At 34.1% G+C, this 19339-nt stretch overlaps 1 long non-coding RNA gene and 1 pseudogene across 1 annotated transcript; both read left to right on the top strand.

The window, feature by feature from the left end:
* The first annotated feature begins 2531 nt into the window (after nt 1-2531).
* On the top strand, nt 2532-19118 carry LOC149578428 (uncharacterized). The gene is made up of 5 exons (XR_016356319.1): nt 2532-2594; nt 16107-16270; nt 16430-16531; nt 18616-18819; nt 18939-19118. It is a non-coding gene; the product is annotated as an uncharacterized LOC149578428 (long non-coding RNA).
* On the top strand, nt 8120-9030 carry LOC149578429 (acetolactate synthase small subunit 1, chloroplastic pseudogene; annotated as a pseudogene).
* Nucleotides 19119-19339: the final 221 nt, after the last annotated feature.

Genomic DNA, 19339 nt, shown 5'->3' with positions numbered 1-19339 from the left:
TTTATAGGGGATGCTTGTGAGTTGTTCATTACAGACTTACTTGGAAGGAGATTATTTTAATGTGTTCTTGTATTAACTTAATCCTTATTTTATGTTTCACTTCAATCTTGTTTATTTCTTAGGGATTCTTATTTGAAGAAGAGTGGAGTTAAGGAAGTCTCCTAAGAGGTTAAAACTATTGAGTAGGAATTACTACAACTAGAAAATATAGCCAAAATAATGGAAACAAAGTGCATTAGATCCAAAAATTGAAATTGAATTAAAAATATATATTTACTGACAATGAAAATGAAAATAGGCAAATTGACTCAAATGAGACTACTCTTTCTTCCATTCATTTGCTAAATAAACAACCAAAGAGATATCAAGCTGTGCTAGTAAGACTTGATTACTTGTGAAGGAGAACTTGGTGAGTACATCTAGTATTACTATTCTTATTATTCATTTCCTTGAATGATGCACTTTTATGTGGACTAGAAACTTATAATTGGTAGAATTTATGGAGAAACGTTTCAGAAATTATCATGAATATTTTGAACTTTGGTTCACATTTTCATTTGGCTTTTTATTTTTCCTTCATTATTTGAAATTTATAGTTTCTAGTTGTGTATTCTATATAAGTTTACAACTTCTCTGTTGTCCACAATTTCTATTTGAACTGATTGCATGATCTCCTAAATGGCAGTACTGCCATTGTTTTCATCTATTCATTTACCATTGTTTTGAATTTAAATGTTAATGTCTTTCTACATTCTTTGACACTATTTTTTATGCATTGATTACCACTATTGATTTTATAATCATCTTCCATCTCTAGATCTTGCTGCTTCTTAACAGTCCTAAAGATGTAGTTGACTATTACCTCAATTGTTAAGATTGCATTAATGCTGCCACTATCTTTGCTTCATATATTGTTATTTGTGCTCTTTTCTAACAATCCTTTCATCTAGCATGACATCCATTTTTCTTTCTCTTTATTTCTTTGACTAATATTTGAAACATGTTTAGCATTGATTCTTTCATGAGTGTCCTGATCTGATTTGACTGAACATTGCCTTTCATATACGCTCTTCACAAGAATGTCTGCTTTTCTTATTCACGACTTCTCTTTTTTACTACTATCAACTGGTCCCTTGCTTTTGACAGTACAATATCATTTACTTGTTTCTTAAATTCTTTCCTTATTCATCAACCATTTCATGACTGTTCTTATTTATAGAATCATTATTTTTTCATGTCACTAGGTATCTATTGCTTACAGTTACAACATAAATGGTTAGGATCACTGTCAGTAATATCAAACTCTATTTCTCAGAATGGATCTGAATAGTGATCAATATTATCTAATGGTGGCCTTTTTATCTCATGATTGTGTTACTACTACATGGTAGCATGCTTTATGATTTAATTTCTTATATAAAAAATTAGTGTATTGATTGAAAATTATAGAAAGAAAGAGACAGTTTAAATTATTAGCCAATATATTAACTATTCCATCAAATTTATGTCATAAATACCACATAAAACATAGAAGCTCACATTAATAATGTGGTAAAATAACAAACGCAATTTCTTTTCTCTACCATTCAAAAAATAGAGTACACTTTTTCAAAACAGAGAATTCGGTTTTCCTTTCATGCTGATCATTCAGTGGGTTATATCGATGTTCAATTTTTTTTGGGGTAATATTCCTTTCTCTGTAATTGATTTCTCTCTTCTTTTATAAAATCTATAGGTTTGAGTGGGAATGAATAGGTTAGGTTTAACTATATTATATATTAGATGAGACATGACCATCTCTAGATTCTTTCTCTTAACAAATAGTATGACCTGGAAAATTGTTGAATAATTAACTTTTCTTTCCATTCTTTTTGTATTTTCCTTCAAATTATTATCAAATTCACACCTGGAAAATTGTTGAATAATTAACTTTTCTTTCCATTCTTTTTTGTATTTTCCTTCAAATTATTATCAAATTCACATTTACATTGTCTGAAACAAATTAAATCTATAGATGTTCTGATATGATATGACACATTTATTTTGTAGTTTCTTAAGGATATGTGTCACAACCCACTCCATTTGAATCCCAAATAAAATGGAAATTCTTTCCTACGTGGATTCATTTTCTTGAACTATGAAACTATGTTAACTAATTTAATTATGTATTAGGGATAATGAGTCGGTTGTTATAAAAAGAATCAGTTACATAACTAAGAAAACAACCGTTCAATGACAAGGGGAGGGGGGAGGGGGGCAGGGCAGAAAGGAGGTCAATTATCTATCCATGACCAGCCTCCCATTGCTTTTTACCTTTCTTAAATCAAAGAGCATGTCACAGAGCATGACTGTGACAGTGCAATAAAAGGACGCTTCAATGCCTTACCTAAACCATACATCGTAGCTGATGGCTTTCAGTAAAAAAGAATACACAACAGAAGCTTATGACTTTTTCAACAAGTAGAGTGGTGAATTGTCTTTGTGAGTGAATTAAGATTTCCATTAGTCTTTGAGAGAGATGAGGCGCACACTAAGTGGTGATTCGCGTTAGTACTGTTTCAAATAGTAATTTTATCATCTGCTCTCTTTTAGAGGTAAGCACAAAATTTGCCCCTGTCCCAGTTTTTTTTTGAAAGTGCATTTACGAAATGAAGTTACATGAGTTGGAGAGTTTCTTGCCAACTACATTTGCATGTTGTCTTTTGCCGTTTCATTGCCCTTACCCATGTCCTGCCATTTTATTTTCTGTATCCCTGGTTGCAGCTGGATTATCATGCTTGAATCTTGTTTAAAACTGTGATACGATTTCATTTTATTATCTTTTATGATCAAATGTTGTTGATAACCTATGACTGCAACATGGAGATGGCCACATGTTCAAATTTTGGATTGTATGCAATCTAGGCATGTTTGACATTGGCTTAGCTTCACAAAAAGGTTCTAAGCTTCCTCTTGGTTTAGCTCAAGGCTCTCCTGCATTACTTATGGATTGGATGCAGTGTGGCCGTAGTTTGTATTTGACTAATTTCACATAATGGGCTAAAAAAAAGACCTGGTTTATCTTAAGGCCCTCTAGGTGATCTAAATGTTTGAGATTTGCTGCATCCATTACTTTTATCAATATTAAGTGCATCTAACCCTAGAGCCCTTAAACATCTTGTTATGCCTGGTCGGCAGATGTGGTAGCAGTTATTGTTATCTTACTGTCTTAGTAATTTTGTAACGACAACAAGTCTCTTCAGGTGACAGGACAGATACTCCCTGTTTCATTTTGTGAAAAATGTTCTGTGCGTTTGAAATTGCTTAATACACAATGCAAAGCTATTCTGGGTCTAAGTCTATAAAGATTCCTAAGTGTTGTATTGAAAACTCAGTTATTTAAATTTTCAAATGCTGAAATCAATATATGTTAAAAAACACAGCATTGTTTCAATTCTTTCTAAAATGAGACAGACCTCAATATAAATTCTGTATAATGATTGAACCATATGAAAATAGTAATCTTATGAGTTCTTCTAAAGTTTCATACCAACAATTCTGTGGAATAAATATTTGGATTAAGAGTAGTGTCTACCCTGAATTAGATATCTAGAGACATTTAAGTATGGATAGGGGTCAGTGACATGATTTAATTGAAATAAACTATGAGTCAATAAGAGAGTGATTCTACTATCTTACCATTATGTGGTGGGGTCTAAATTTATGGAAGGAGTTTTTTTTTTAACATGTGATTTGGTTTTTCTAGTGGATATATGAGAAGGAAACTTATTGAGCTTAATTATTTTTCCCATGTAATAAATTGAAATATAACATTTGTGTTACTTGCCTTGCAAAGATGTGTTACTTGTCTGATTGAAATATAGACAATATGTTGCACAATTCCATTACCTTCTTGGTTTTACCTGTTTAGTCCCCCTTGTTTCCGGGCTGGGTATCTTTCATGTCAGGAAAGATTTCGGGGAAGCTTAACAGCTTCGTGGTAGGGTGGTAAAGCACTCCTACAATATTCTCGCCCTTGTGTTCTTAGACAGGTTCTGGAGCTCTTTTCAACTTGGTCGCCATGGTTATACCACCTGGTATCTGGTTTCTGGTATTAGTAATTTGGTAATGAATTTACAGTTTCTTTTAAATTTAAGCATATATGTAAAATTAATGATAGTTAATCGACTAATCTTGACTAGTAAAATTAATGATAGTTAATCGACTAATCTTTACTAGTCAATATTCAAAAGACTTTGACTCTCGTTGATTTTTTCGCATATTACAGAGATTGCTGATGTGGCATTTGTTTTGCAGGGGCAGTCTTTACAATATGATAGTTAACAATAAACATTATGTTTCTGTGGCATTTGGGATGTTAGAACACTATTAGAAAAAGGAAGAGTTTTTGCCTTAGTGCAAAAATAATTTGAGCTCAACTTAGCTTATTAGTAGACTCAACATACTGTGGAGACCTGTCTCCTCCCTAAAAGTCTCCGAGACACGTCTCAGAGACTTTTCGTGTCCTCGAAGACCTCAAAAAAGGTTGGAGATTTCATGATGAAGTCCCATGAAGTCTCCCAGTCTCCTAATCCAAAAAGTGAAGTCTCCCCGAAGTCTCCTAACATATATATATATATATATATATATATATATATATATATATATATATATATATATATATATATATATATATATATATATATATATATATATATGTAAAATATAATATTAAATAGTTTTATATATTCTAGCCCTCATTTTGATGTTTTTAATGCAAAAATTAAGACCAATGAGATACAATATTGTGATTATACGTGTTTTGAAATATTTGACTCTATATTAATGTGACATTATTATTATTATTTGCTTTAGTCTTTTAGTTTTATAGTTTTCAAATTTTGTATTTTGTATTAGACTCTTTAAACTATTAAAAAAAATTTGCCGTCTCCAAGTACCCCCATCTCCTATTTCTCCTATTTTTGAAAAATTGACGTACTGGTACTAGTACCAGTACTATAGACCTCCAAGTCTCCCGATCTCCCGGTGACCTTGCCAATAGGAATAAGATGTTTTTCAAATAATCTGAGCTCAATATGCTTTGTCGAATAGCTTTTGATATTAGGAAAGATTCTTTCAAAATCCCCTCCCAATCACCAATGTCAACTGCCAGTGCTGTTGCACGAACTAATGGTCTGCTCCTTGTTCTTCAAACAAAAATTTCTTCATTTGTAGTTAGTGCCAAGGATTGAGGCATCATCAACTGCATCAATGGTGGGAGGGATCATCATGGCCAACCTTGCTTTGGCTACATAGGAGCATAGTTTTTAATTTCTATGTTAAATCTTCGTTCTTCCACAATTTTGCATGTGTTTCATGACTAGGCACCAGGGTTTCCACTAATCCAGCTCTTAGATCTAGTATTCCTGGAAGTGGTATAGGTAGACATTGAGACTACTGCAAGCTAGGGTTGCCATTGCACCAAAAGATCGACCTATTAATGCCCGATATAACCACTAGACTTATACAACATAGGAGGCAGTTAAGCCATGTCACGAGTCTCGAAGGGGAACATTGGCAGTTAGTCCAACAATCCCCCCCTTAGCATTACCCAAGGAGATTCGAACCTGTGACCAAGGTATGATACCAATTGTTGGTATTTTGCCATTGCGCCAAAAGTTCAAGCTATCAATGAATGTCACAAACACCAGACTTACCAAATCCACGAGAGGCTGTTAAGCCATGTTGTGATTCCCAAAAGAGGGCTGACCACCAAGTCAACAATATCCCCTTTAGCATCGAGGGTTCCACACCAATGGAATGAAGGAGACCTCCCAAGATTCGAACTCGTGATCCAAGGCTTTGATACTACTTGTTACAAGTTAAGGTTGTCGTTGCACCAAAAGATTGACTTGTTAATGCCTGATACAACCACTAGACTTATAGAACACAGGAGGTGGTTAAGCCATGTCACGAATCTCGAAGAGGAACGTTAGCAGTTAGTCCAAAAGAGAGTGTTGAGGCCAACACTAATAGTGGATACTGATGGTGTTGAGGCCAAGTTCAAGGTCAAGAGCTTTGTGTTTCTATTTTTTCCCAATTTTCCAAAGTTGGGGGTTGTTGTGATTTGCTTGTAGATACAAACTACCGGTGAGTTTTCAATTTTCTTACAGATTGATTGTCTTCTAAAGAAGGAAAAATAAAAGGGGATTTTTTTGACTTCTTGATATGACCACTTATGGCTTGGAGGGATTTATATGATATCCTTGAGGATCAGAATGCAATTCTAAGAGCTTTACATTTCTTTAGTCTAGAGTTTTCTAAAAATCTCTTTCAAAAATTGGGATGTTTTTTTTTCAAAACAATGAGAAAAATTACATTTTTATTCATAGAATTTCCCCATTCTATTCTTCACTCTCACCAATGTCCCCATCAACAGGTTGCCTGTGACATTTTACCAAATGCTCAAATTGTTTAAAAGGATTTTCTATAAGGTTTGGTCTTTTAGCTACCCTTTACATTTTCCATTTTCTTATCGAGATTACGTTCTGGATGTTTAGCAGAGGATGATCCCCCTTCAGTAAACTTAACAACCGAATTACAAACATGAAAAAAATATAAATGGTCAAAAAAATAGTTAATAACTAGGTGTGCCATAAAAAAGAATCTTGAGATAGAGATTCTAGTTAAATTTAGGTAAGCACGGTGAAAGTATAATTGGAAACACAATAGACTGTGAGAGACAAATATGGAATTAAAGAAAGACAATTTATTAACGTCCAAATATTAACAAAGTGCATTAATAGGTTATAAGAGTATACTCAATTACAATAGGGAAGTGCTCAAGTAAAAAGGCCCTAGATTACTGAAATTAATCAAACATTAAGCACTAAAAAGTTGTACATAAAGAGAAGGTATAGACTTCAAGTAGTTTAACTCTTAACCATGAGAACCAAGTAAAAAAAAATTGCCCTAATGAAGAATACAGCGGATGAAGAGCACCCATAGTTGGAGATGGAGATTGAACGCATTGTCTGAAGCAAGCCTTCTGGCCTGGGTCAATGCAGAATTTAGAAAACTCTTAGGTAAAAACTGTATCGCTGTAAATTTCATAATGAACAATTTGAGAAGGAAGTCAACTTGGTCTAGAACCTTTGCTAACATCAAAGGCCACATCACAATGCCCAACCCTAGCCTCCAAAAGATCATTACTAACATACGAGGCCAATGAACCCTTTTCTTACCTCTCCCCTCCCATAAATTGTCTTTTCTAAAATTTAAGGCCAATGAATCACAACCTCAAAACCTCCCCAAACAACCAAGGTTATTGGGATCCCTCAACTGCTAGAATAGAAGCATACATAACAAGCAAAGCGTCTTAAGTTAACACCCTAAGATATTAATCATGATATCTAGTCTTTTGTAGGCATAAGCCATTGTTGAAGTGTTGTAGAAGGTGAACGTGTGTACAAGTATGCACAAACTTGAACAACTCGTGCTTAGTTAGTGCTTTAACTATGAAAAAGATTCTATAAAAATTAAAATGTGGTGAAACCTTGAACTTAAGATGTTTAAAGGGACTCGTTTGAATATATTTTTAAAATTATTTTCTTATAATTTGGTTTACTCATATGCATGCTTTGTAGACTAACCCAATTGTAGTCAAAGGAATAACTGAGATGTGCAATGTCAAGAAGAACCCTAAGAAAATTGAAGAGTTTACAACCCCAAATAGATGTGGTATCGATGCCAATGCAGGGGTTTTCTTTAAGCAGAAGGCTACCTTTTTCTACTGTTGTGCTAGGTTATTTTCTATACCAAGGATAATAACAACAATTATTAACACAACTATAAGTACCATGAAAATGTTTTATTTAACTCTGTTAACAAGGAATCCTCAAGTTAACTTGGGACATGTCTTTACAGTGGCACCCAAGTAGTTAGGAAGGGTTCAAAAATAAAATCATAAGAAATTTAAAAATTATAGCTTTCAATATCTTGAGTTGAAATAGGGATTTGACAAATCTAGCAAGTACAACCCTTTGAAAGAACATACTACGTTACCAACATTATACTTGTCATATAACATTAACTAGTAGTCCAATGAAGAGAAGTAGCATCACTGTGAAACTCGATACTTCTTAAGTTTTCATTATCACCACTTAATGGATTATGTATAGGATGCCGAAACAAATTCACCTCTAGTTTTGTCTGGAGATTTTATTTACACTTTCTATAAGCCCAACTGAAGTTGCTTCGGTGATATTACTTCATTCAACCAGGATCTAAATGCAGATGGGGTTTTGCCTTAAGTAATCCCCCAAGAAATATTAGTTAACAACTCTAATATCTAATATTGTACCATGCTCCCATTGTTAGTAACAACTGTTAAAGAAAGTCTTGATATGGTTCAAAAAATAAAATGAATGGATTTAATTGAAAATCTTGAAGTGTTGGACCACCTAAAATTTTCAGAAGGTGTACCCAACTTATTTTGTTCATGGGTGAAACTTATGAAGACTCTACTAGACTATGCTCTCACATGTTGTCCATTATGGTGAATGATGCTCGTGGAATTCTCAATATTGTCACTGGTGGTTTTTCTCACAGAGGCTACAATATTTAGAGCCTAGTTGTAGGTCATGCAGAGAAGGGACGAACTTCATGAATAACTACTGTTGTTCCTGGAACAAGTAATTCCATTGGGAAGCTACTTCAAAATTATATAAAATTGTTGATTTTCTCAAAGCTAGGTTAGGATATAACACATTTTTCATTTGTAGAAAGAGAACTGATGCTTCTCAAGGTTGTTGCAAATAGCAGTGTGCATAGAGATATCTTAGACATTGCTAACATATTTCGAGAAAAGCTCGTTGATATATCATATCACAACGTTACACTTTCACAAGAGACTTGGAGAAAATGTTCGCATTGCAGTTATTACTTGAGACCTATGGCATTTGTGAAGTGCCTAGGACTGGATGAGTTGCTTTGGTTCGTGAGTTTGGTGTAAATTCCAAGTATCAAAAAGATTCTTCACTCCCATTATAAAGGAAAGGAAAGGTGGTTTTATAGTCCACGACACTATGCCATAGTTTTTGGGTTTACATATGGTGACAGTGATATGGGACTACCTCGTACTCTTTTTCGAAAGGTGCTTGGCACTACAAACGAGGCGTACATACCCTACCCCCCAGTGGGATTTGAACTTGTGACCTCTCTTTCAAGAGTACAAGTTCTCCACCACTAGGCCAACTCAGACTGTATAATGAAAATTTGAATTTTATTTTCAGAGCTAATGTAAACAAGTATTTTGCCTAGCAATGCAATATTGAGTAACTATTATGTGGTCTATTAATAAATTTCTCGGCGCACAATATTTTAATGCATCAGCACAAATTAGTAAATTGTTGCATATTAGAGTTTGATTAGGCTAAACTACAGAACTTGAACCTTGAAAACTAATTAGCGAGTTCAGATGCATATGTTTTGTATTTGTAAGCAAGACATGGGAATTACTATGATGGCTTTGTTATTTCAACATCCAAGTTTAAAGCTTGGCCATGGAAAAATTCTTCAGCACCGTGCTCACACTATTTGCCGGAAGGTTGGCGATCTTATTGACCAATGAATTTTAAAAGTCTCACCTCTGCATACTGGATAACAGTCTGCCCACTAATTGATCAAGGTGAGCTTATATTTTACTGCTGATTGGGGCATTTGATCGACAAAAAAATTTCTACATTTTACTTGCATCCAGTTCACATTTTTTTTGTCAAAAATATTATTGCAAACATGAATTGTAAGACAAACTCTTGACACAAAGTTCAGTTATTACTTGAGCTATTTAAGAATTATTTTTCTTAGTTGGGCATGGTACTACCATTCCCTTTAATGGGGTGGCATTTCTCTTTGGAATAATCTAATCAAATGGTTCAGTTGCATCCTTTGTGTATTTATTGCAAACATGAATTGTAAGACAAACTCTTGACACAAAGTTCAGTTATTACTTGAGCTATTTAAGAATTATTTTTCTTAGTTGGGCATGGTACTATCATTCTCTTTAATGGAGTTGCATTTCTCTTTGGAAGAATCTAATCAAATGGTTCAGTTGCATCCTTTGTGTACAGCCTGAATTGGCCTAGTGGTGGAGAACTTGTACTCTTGAAAGAGAGTTCACAAGTTCAAATCCCACTGGGGGATGGGTATGTACGCCTCGTTTGTAGTGCCAAGCGCCTCTCAAAAAAGAGTACAAGGTAGTCCCATATCACTGTCACCATACGTAAACCCAAAAACTATGGCATAGTGTCGTGGACTATAAAACCCCCTTTATTTCTTTCTTTCTTTCAACATGTGTTCACAGTATTTGGGAATCTTTCATTTGACATTGTCCTACCAGTCTATATTGTGCATATTTGGGTCATTTCTTTTCTTTCTTGATGTGACATTCCTTTCAAAGTTTATAAACTGCTTCCCCCTCCCTTTTTTAATGAAAATGTTTTTTACGAATTGCACAAACATTGGAATTTCTTTGGAACACTAAACCAAACTAGAAATTTGTTTGTTGATCTACAATTTGACTATGTTCTAAACACATCTTGGACGTGCTCCTACAAACTATCTCATTTGATTCTTCAGACCATAAAACCTTTCAAGATTTAAAGTTTGGTGGGCTTTGTCATTACTTCCACATTTATATTTAAATGCATCTCCAATTATGAAGTTTGGAGAGAGAGAACAATGAATAGAGACAATGATGGCATGACTCCATGAACTCAACTGGGACATTTTTTTTTGTTCCTCCACATTTTACCATTGTTACATTTATTTTGTTGCAAGACCTGTGGGTATGATGCTTGAGCTATTTATAATTACTACCTTTTACATGCAGAGCCGTGTAGATATCTTGTGATCATTGGAATTACTTCATACCATATTTAGAGCACAGTGTTGTTGTACATAACCAAAATCTTAGAAAATAATTGGGGCTTATGAGTGAATAATTAGTATAACTACTTTTTGGTCTTGTCAATTTTTTTACCACCACCAATATGCTCATAAATTTATTTTCTGTATTCTCGTGTTACTATTTCTAATAGACATCTGCATTCACTTTTCACCATTCACAACCACCTTAACTTTCCACCATTCACAACTACTTGCATTCACTTTCCAAGACTCATAACCTGGTTTTGTGTTGCAATTGTTGGTTTCGCAACACAATTTATTTTCTCCTCGTATGGAAACATATGTAAACTACTGTGTTTGTTTCAAGCAATTCTAATAATTGATTTTATGCCTTGGCAGACATTGGAGGATGTTGACAATTTTGTTTTTGGAATTGGCTTGACACTTGACAATTATTTTAAATTTTCCTCAATCATTCCATTCCCAATCCATGAAATGACATCTTTTGACAAATTCTATTAAACAACTTGTGTGTCTTGTCTACACATCCAAATTTTGCATAAATGTTTATTAGGGTGGTTGTAAGTATAAAATCTAATAAAATTTTAGTCCTGAAATAAAGCTTGCGAGTCCTTTGAACTGAAACAAGATAAAATGAGAAGTTTTTTTGTGTGGCACTGGTTGCTTGTCAGTCCAAGTGCTCCCACACCATATATAGTCATTGATTTTAAGCATGAGCAATAGTAGATATAGTTTATTTTAGATCTTTCAAACTTGGGGAGTTCATCTTATGAAGGTTTGTGTTGTAAGTTTGATAGTTTACATTTATTATAGGTTCAGAATAGTGAACTTCACTATGTTATGGATAGAGGCCCTTGGAGTTTTTACAATGCTTGTTAGCACCTTTGTCCACTTTTTAATCAGCCAATGTTTGACTTGAATCCTTGATTGACTGATGAGTTGGTTGGTTTCTTTTGATCAACAATTCTATATTTTATGGATGTGGCTGGTTAGTACAGGTGTTTTGATCATAGGAGATGATACTTTAGCTACTTCTAGTATATTCTTTATTACTCCCTTAGCTTTTCTATATTGTTTACAGTAGTTGCAACCTATGGGTAGATTGATTTGTACTCTTGTAGATATTAGCGCAATCAATTATGGGATATTTTCTAGGTATAGTTCAATTATTTACCACTTCCACTTGGGAGAGTATTTTGATTGGAACCACTTCACAATGTTAGTATGCATGCTTCCAAATGATGATTGGTTGATTGTAGTGAGTCAAGATTGTTGGCATATTTGAGTTTCATTAATAATGTTTTAGTTGGCGATCACAAATATTCTGCATGGTTAGTTGAATTCAAAGTTAGATATGCTGACATCTTTGTTATCGATCCCTTGACAGTGATAGATCAGGTTCTTGTTTGGAACTTGATGAGGAGATGTATAGAGGACTATGGTTTTGGGTCGAGAAAATATTTCCTTTAGTTGCCTAATATCATGTTAGGATTTGAGGTTGTAGTTAGGGATCTTATGTGTGATGGAGCCCAAATTTTTGCAAAATTTTAGGGCCTCCATTTTAGTGATAATGTTGAAGATTTGGTGGAGTAGTCATTGATCTCACAACTTAGAGGGAACTCTTATAAAAATAGCAATCATGCATGAACAACATTAATCTATAAGGAGGTGATTTAATAACATAGACTAGTTTGTGTCCTGAATCATCGTGATAATTCTTATCAAATGAATGCATGAAGATTGTAAATTATACCACTAGGAACCCCAAAAGCTCAAGCTCGAATTCATTAAGTGATTAGACATTCAAAATAAGGACCAGTGATAACAATTTACATCATACGATGATAGTATGAGAAATGATTGGAGCATGGTGGAAATATAAATCATATTGTGATTGCTGTATACTGTGCCCACCCCCAAGATAGCTGATCTGATTATGCCAAGGGTGTACGAACACTCTTCCACTCCACTATGTGACTAATTTCTCTATGTCAAAAGACATTGAGGAATGATATTAAAATGTTGTTGTTGTGTATAGCCACGAGTCAAAAATTAAGATTTAAATATAATCTACAAATATTTCATAGAGGCACATGAACTGTTTAACATAATTCCCATTGGAATCATTGAGATAGAGCATATAGACACCCTCAAAGTATGGAAGTCATAGAGACACACTCAAAGTATGGAAGTCATTATGCAATTTTTTATATAGTGAGTATTGCATTTGGTTGTTTTACATTTTCTGATTTCAACTGTAGACTCTCGGGGAATTAGAGCAGCTATAAAATTTTACTCTGAAAAAAATAGAGATTTCCTGTTTTACTAAAAGTAATTTTCTTGTAAGGGCATTGCATGGCAGAGATTGCCATTGATTATTATGTGCTCTTTGTTTATAAAGTTGCAAAATCTGAGTCTAAAATAATAGAGATTTCCATTTCCTCCCCAAAATGAGCCTTTTGCATGGAGTGTTCAAATGCATATATATGGGATCCTTCATGGCAGGGATTGATTGAAATGGAATTATGAGCACTGCAATTACTAGATTTAAATTTTCAGAACGACTGTTAAAGTTGCATATGAAAAAAATAGAGATTTCCCAAATTTGGTATGCACTTGTAATTTTTTATTTTAGGTCTATGTAATGCTTGCTGTGGAAAATTATTGATGCACCATGTAATGGTGGTGCTAGGCCGATTGCATCACTTAGATGCCATCATGGGAATTTGTTGCCAAAACATTCACTTTGTTTGAAATGACAATTGGTGCTTGAGAAAATCTGGTTTTATTTTTTGCAAAATGACAAGGATGTTGAATTTGAGAATCCTGAAGGCTATGTGAACCTTGATTCAAATTCAGAATCTTGTATTGTTTGTGAGTTGGAACTTTCTACAACTGTAATTGCACAAGGCAATTTTTGCATTAGGAAATCTGCCCAAGGAGGAGATCAGAGGGAGACCATTCCAAGAATATGCCCTAAACTGGGCTTAGTCTCCAACATTAACTACCCATGAAAGGTAGGTAAGAAAGGTCTCCCTACATCTAACCACGAAGTTCCACATTCCTGACCCTAAAGGGGGATTCATCATAGTAAATATTCTTTCACAAGCATTTGAATCTAAGTATTTTGTTCTAATTATCCTAGCCCATAAGACTGATGAGTTTTTCATACAGCTTCCATGTCAACTTTGCTCCCAATATAATATTCCTCTCACCAATATTTTGAATCCACACCCCACCATGGGTTCTTGGTGTGCACATCTTATCCCATGAGACTGATGCTATCCTATTCTTCTCATCAAGGTTCCCCTTCCAGATGAAATTCTTGAGACACTTCTTGATTGAATCTAGAACTCCTTTGGGGGCTAAAAAGACTAACATTACATAGTTTGGAATGGAAGAGAGGACAAATTTTACCAAGAGGATCTGCCTAGCTAGGGATAACCATTTAGCCTTCCAAGAAGCAATCTGATTCTGAATGATTTGAATGCTCAACTTTACATTTACCTTGGAAGAGAGGAATGCCTAGGTATTTACATAGAGTTTCAGTGACCTCAAAACCCAAAAGATTCTGAATTTCCTTCTTCACACTTGTTTTACATTAAAGAAGAAAATTTTGGATTTAGAGACATTCAATTTTTGTCCTGAAGTGCAACATTATTCTAAAAGGGTATTCTTGATAGCCTTAGCCTCCTTTAAGTTTCCCTTGCCAAATAACATAGAGTCATCTGCAAATAAGTTATGAGTTAGAGACAAAAATTGGCAAATGGGAACACCTTCCCATAGGCCCAAGGATTTTTTATGCTAATTAACCTACTCAAACTCTTAGCAAGGATGATGAAAAGAAATGGAGAAAGGGAGTCCCCCTGTATGATCCCATGAGATGACGAAAAAGAGCCACATGGAGAGCCATTAATTAGGACTGAAAATTTAGCTCCCGAAATACACTTCATTACCTACTTGATCCATTTCCCTATGAAAATCCATCTTCTCTAAAAGTTCCCTTAAAAATTCCCAATGAACCCGGTCATACGCTTTCAACATGTCTAGCTTCAGAATCATTGCCGAAAGACCCTCTGAATTGATCGAGTGTAGAACTTCATGAGCAATCAATGCTCCCTCCAAAGATTCTCTTCCTAGAAAAAATCCACCTTCTTCTTTTGAGATGACATTTTGGATGATTTCAGCCAATCTAGAAGAGATTTCCTTAGTGAAGATCTTATATATTGTTTTACATAAGGAGATTGGTCTGAAATCAGCAAAGGACTTTGGTTGAGTAGACTTAGGGATAAGTGTGATGAAAGTCTTATTTAATTGTTTGAGTATCCCTCCATGGATTCTTGCTTCTTCAATAACTAGGAGGATATCTCTCCCCAAGAAATTTTAACACTCTTGGAAGAATAGGGGGGAAGAACCATCTGGGCTAGGTGCCTTATCTACACCCATGCTGATTCCTCACTTCTTCTAAGGTAAAGGGTCTCATCAATCTGGCATTTTGCTGATCTGAAACAAGTTTTGGAATACAATTTAGGAGAGGAGAATTATCCTATCTAGGTTCATCTAAATTGAGAAGATCTTAAAAAAAAAGAACTGCCTCATTTTGAATATCCTTATCCTTAGTTAATAACTTGTCCAAGGCATCCTCGATCTGAAATATTGTATTACAATGTCTTCTAACCTAAACTGAAGCATGAAAAAATCAAACCTCTGTCGCCAATAAATCTCTTCCCTAAGCAAAATCTCCTCTCCTCAAGCTGGTCCTATAAATCCTTCTAAATGTCATGAACTTCAGTCGACAGACCGTTAGCAATAATGTGACTATTCCACTATATAAGTTCATCTTCAATTTTTTTTTTTTTTCGAAGATGTTGCCAGAGCATGCTAAGTTCCAGTCCCTTATTTTGGTCTTCATATTTAGAGGCCAGTTGAAACATCCTTAATCCCTCAATATGTCAACCAGATAGTGATCTAACTTTACTAAATTCTATTTTTTGAGTAGGTCATCAACCTCCCTATTCTAGATTTTTGATTTCACTAATAGGCATAAAGGATCTTACAGTAACTCACTTAAGTAAACAGTCTGTCCATTTTATTTCTCTTTTTCTGGGTTAGGGGTAAAAGTAAATAAATGTGGTATGCTTTCAGATTATGCTATAGTAAAATATTAGTTGAAATTATTTTTGTTGGTGTTCTCTTAGGCTGAACTTTTATGGGGAGCTGGGTGGATATATAAAACAATAAAAATTGACAGATATTTGATCTACATTGAAGAAAATGGCCAGATTTTTTTGGAGCTCATAAATCAGACAATATATTTGGGTGGTTTAATAAACATGTTGGAACCAGAGTGATTTTATCGAAGGTACAAAAACTTCAAGTTGTGGGTACCAATATATTTCAAGTTTTCATTGTGGGTATTTTTCTTTCTTACATTATTTAAAATAAAGCTATATGAGTATATGCATTACTACAAATTGTTTTCATGGACTGACTACAATTAGGTATGCATTGTTTTGTGTAGGAATTCATGATTGGGAAAGTGCAATCTCTTTAAGACTACAAATATCACATCGATAACTATATTTGCTTGGAGCATCAACTTCTGGAACTAAAGACACACCAGGTTGGTTAAAAATTACTTTATCTGATTAAATGGATTCTACTGTTGCTATAGAAACCCATAAACCTAAAACTAGCATTTATATCTTGTCAAAACCATTCACATACATTGGCCTCCAAATAGGAATGGCAATGCTTGACTTAAACCAGCAAGTATTTGGTATAAATTACTCATAGTGTGAAATCCCTATGCATCCATAGAGATTTGATCAAGCTCGGTTCAAATTGAACTCTAAAATTTGTCTTTGACAAAGATTCACATTTCCATAATCCACAATGAATCCAAACAAGAAACACAATCCATGTCTTTCTTCAACCACACATTCTTCTTCTTGCATTCTTGTAATTTTTTCTTGTATGCATTCTTGTCTTTCTATTTCCTTTGTTTTAGTCTTGTGACACACTTGTTAATCCATAGGCACTGGGTTTTTTTTTCCCTCTTACTGTACCCTTCTTAGGTATTTTCTTCCTCACATCTCCTTTTCATTACCCCACAATCCCACTTCTCTTTCTTGTTCACAACAACCTGCCTAATTTCCAATGCATTTCCCTCTTTTATTAGATTGGAACTGGCTTGTTTTTAAGTTAAAAAAAAAAAAAAATTCTGCAATGTGTCCTCCCTAAGGCAATTCAACTTCTACTTGATGTGTATTGTCATGTTTAGAATTGAAATTGAATGGTCTTCTTGGAATGCAATGATTTACAATTGATTTAATAAATTAATTAGTTTTAAAGGCTTTCATCTTGGCATAAGTGGTGATGAAAACCAATTGACATGCCTACCTTTGCTTCCACATCAAGTGTATAGGTGTACCATATCAGCTGCAGCTAAAATCTCTCTCTATTGTTGTATGTGCATACCCGTTTTCAAAGCCCCAGTTCAGCACATATAGAGAATATACCTGTAAAGGTTTTTTAATTAGAATTCATGTTTTTAAAACTATCAAAATCTTGTAATCAAAATTTGAAATCATGATTTATGGTTTACACTTAAAACAAGTTTAAGCTCCATCTAATTTGTTCAAACATTTGTGTGATGAACTAGCAACCTTGAGTGCCATCTATCCACATGTAAGTCTCAACTCACCATTAATGTTCCAACTCATTGAATAAATTTATCTTGCTCCCTTCTTGTAGCTCATATTTGCAAAACCTTAGACTTTTAATTTTCATTGTTCTAAAAGGTGCTAGCTCAATGGATGAGCACTTGCATTACAAGCAGGGGGATGGTGGTTCGAATCCATCGTGCCTTAACATGATTTCATTAATTATATTGCAGTTTATATTAAATAATATTATTTTTTAAATTTATTATTTTATACCATCTTCTCTCTAATCATCTTTAGAAAGATAATAAGTGAGATTAAAGACATAATTGTTTCTATAAAGACAATTAAAATTGTCTGTAAGAGACAATAATAGCGTTGTTCCTTATTGTCTTTATAAGACAATAATTTACGACAATAGTTTAAGACACTCACTTAAAGACAAGACAATACACAACTTTTTTTTTGTCTCAAGTTACGACAATTCAGTTAAAAATTGTCTTAAAACCCCCCTTCATGTTGTAGTGGCTCCATCACAATGAATACTAAATGGACTTGCATGATTACGTTTAAGATTGTCATATACTTGCCCATGATTAGTACCCAGAATTCTTGCTAAAGCCTGAACTCTATTCTTTAACTTTATTGGTGCTTGATGATAATTCCGTTGTATAAAAATTGCTACTTGTTTTTATTACAACTTCTACATTATCATGGATTGACAGTGTATAGAATACTCTCCATGGTTAATAAGTGTTAAATGTAATCTCACTTTTGTTAGAATAGACAAGGAAGAACACCATGCTTAATGATATAGACTGCAATACATGCAATGAATGTATATATACATCTTTAAGAATTACATACTCATTTGGAAGCATGTCTATGTTTATTTCTATATGTAGAAAGAGCATTTGGAATGTGTTATCAATTATGAATATATCAATTATTAACTTCCATAATTTAGAAATCACAAATCAATAATTAGCAAGATTTTAGAAGGGCGTCCTGAATCTAAAACACTGTGTGCAATTTATGAAAGCGCCCTCTCTCAAGCCTCCAACCGCACAAAGAGCTAAGCAAAAAAAAAGTTTTGGATGGCAAAGTGGATCAGAACTCAGAAAACAGTGTTTGCAATTTTTTAAAGCGCCCTCTCTAATGCCTCCGGTGGCACTAAGTCACAATAAACTTGTCTACTCTTTGGCTGAATGAAGGCGTTGGCTGTGAGCACCTTACAATCATGGAGGTAACATGTTCGATAGCAATGTAGGCATTGAATTTATTCTTGTTTTGTCACATAGCTATAGCCATTTAGTGTGATGTAAGGGGTGAATATTAATACATGGAAATTCTGTTGCTCTGAAGGTCATCGCATTATTTGCAAGGAGTCAGCAACTAACTATACAGAATGCTCGGTAAACTAATTTTCCTGATCACAAATGTGTGCAGAAGTTTTATGATAATATTATTGTGGTACTATTTAAACATTGGGATCAGTCTTTAATATGATAATATAAGTTCATGAGAAATTCCTATTTTATCAAATTTGTCATTTATCGGCATCACCTAGGTGTTGTTGACTAAATTAAAACCATTACTTAACATTGAGATCATGCATTACATGCACAGTGATAGAAAAATTAACATTGTGAATATATCTCAAACAATGGTTCCTTTTCCTGAGAAAAGACACACGAATTCAATGAAAAAAAAAACCCATATCAACATCCAAAAATAGACAGGCAAGTTCTACAAAGTATTAATAT

This window comes from Cupressus sempervirens, chromosome 1 (assembly GCF_028749045.1).
Source record: "Cupressus sempervirens isolate cs-2001-9-10 chromosome 1, ASM2874904v1, whole genome shotgun sequence".
NCBI classification, from domain to species: Eukaryota; Viridiplantae; Streptophyta; class Pinopsida; order Cupressales; family Cupressaceae; genus Cupressus; species Cupressus sempervirens.
This window is presented reverse-complemented; position numbering and strand designations above follow the sequence as displayed.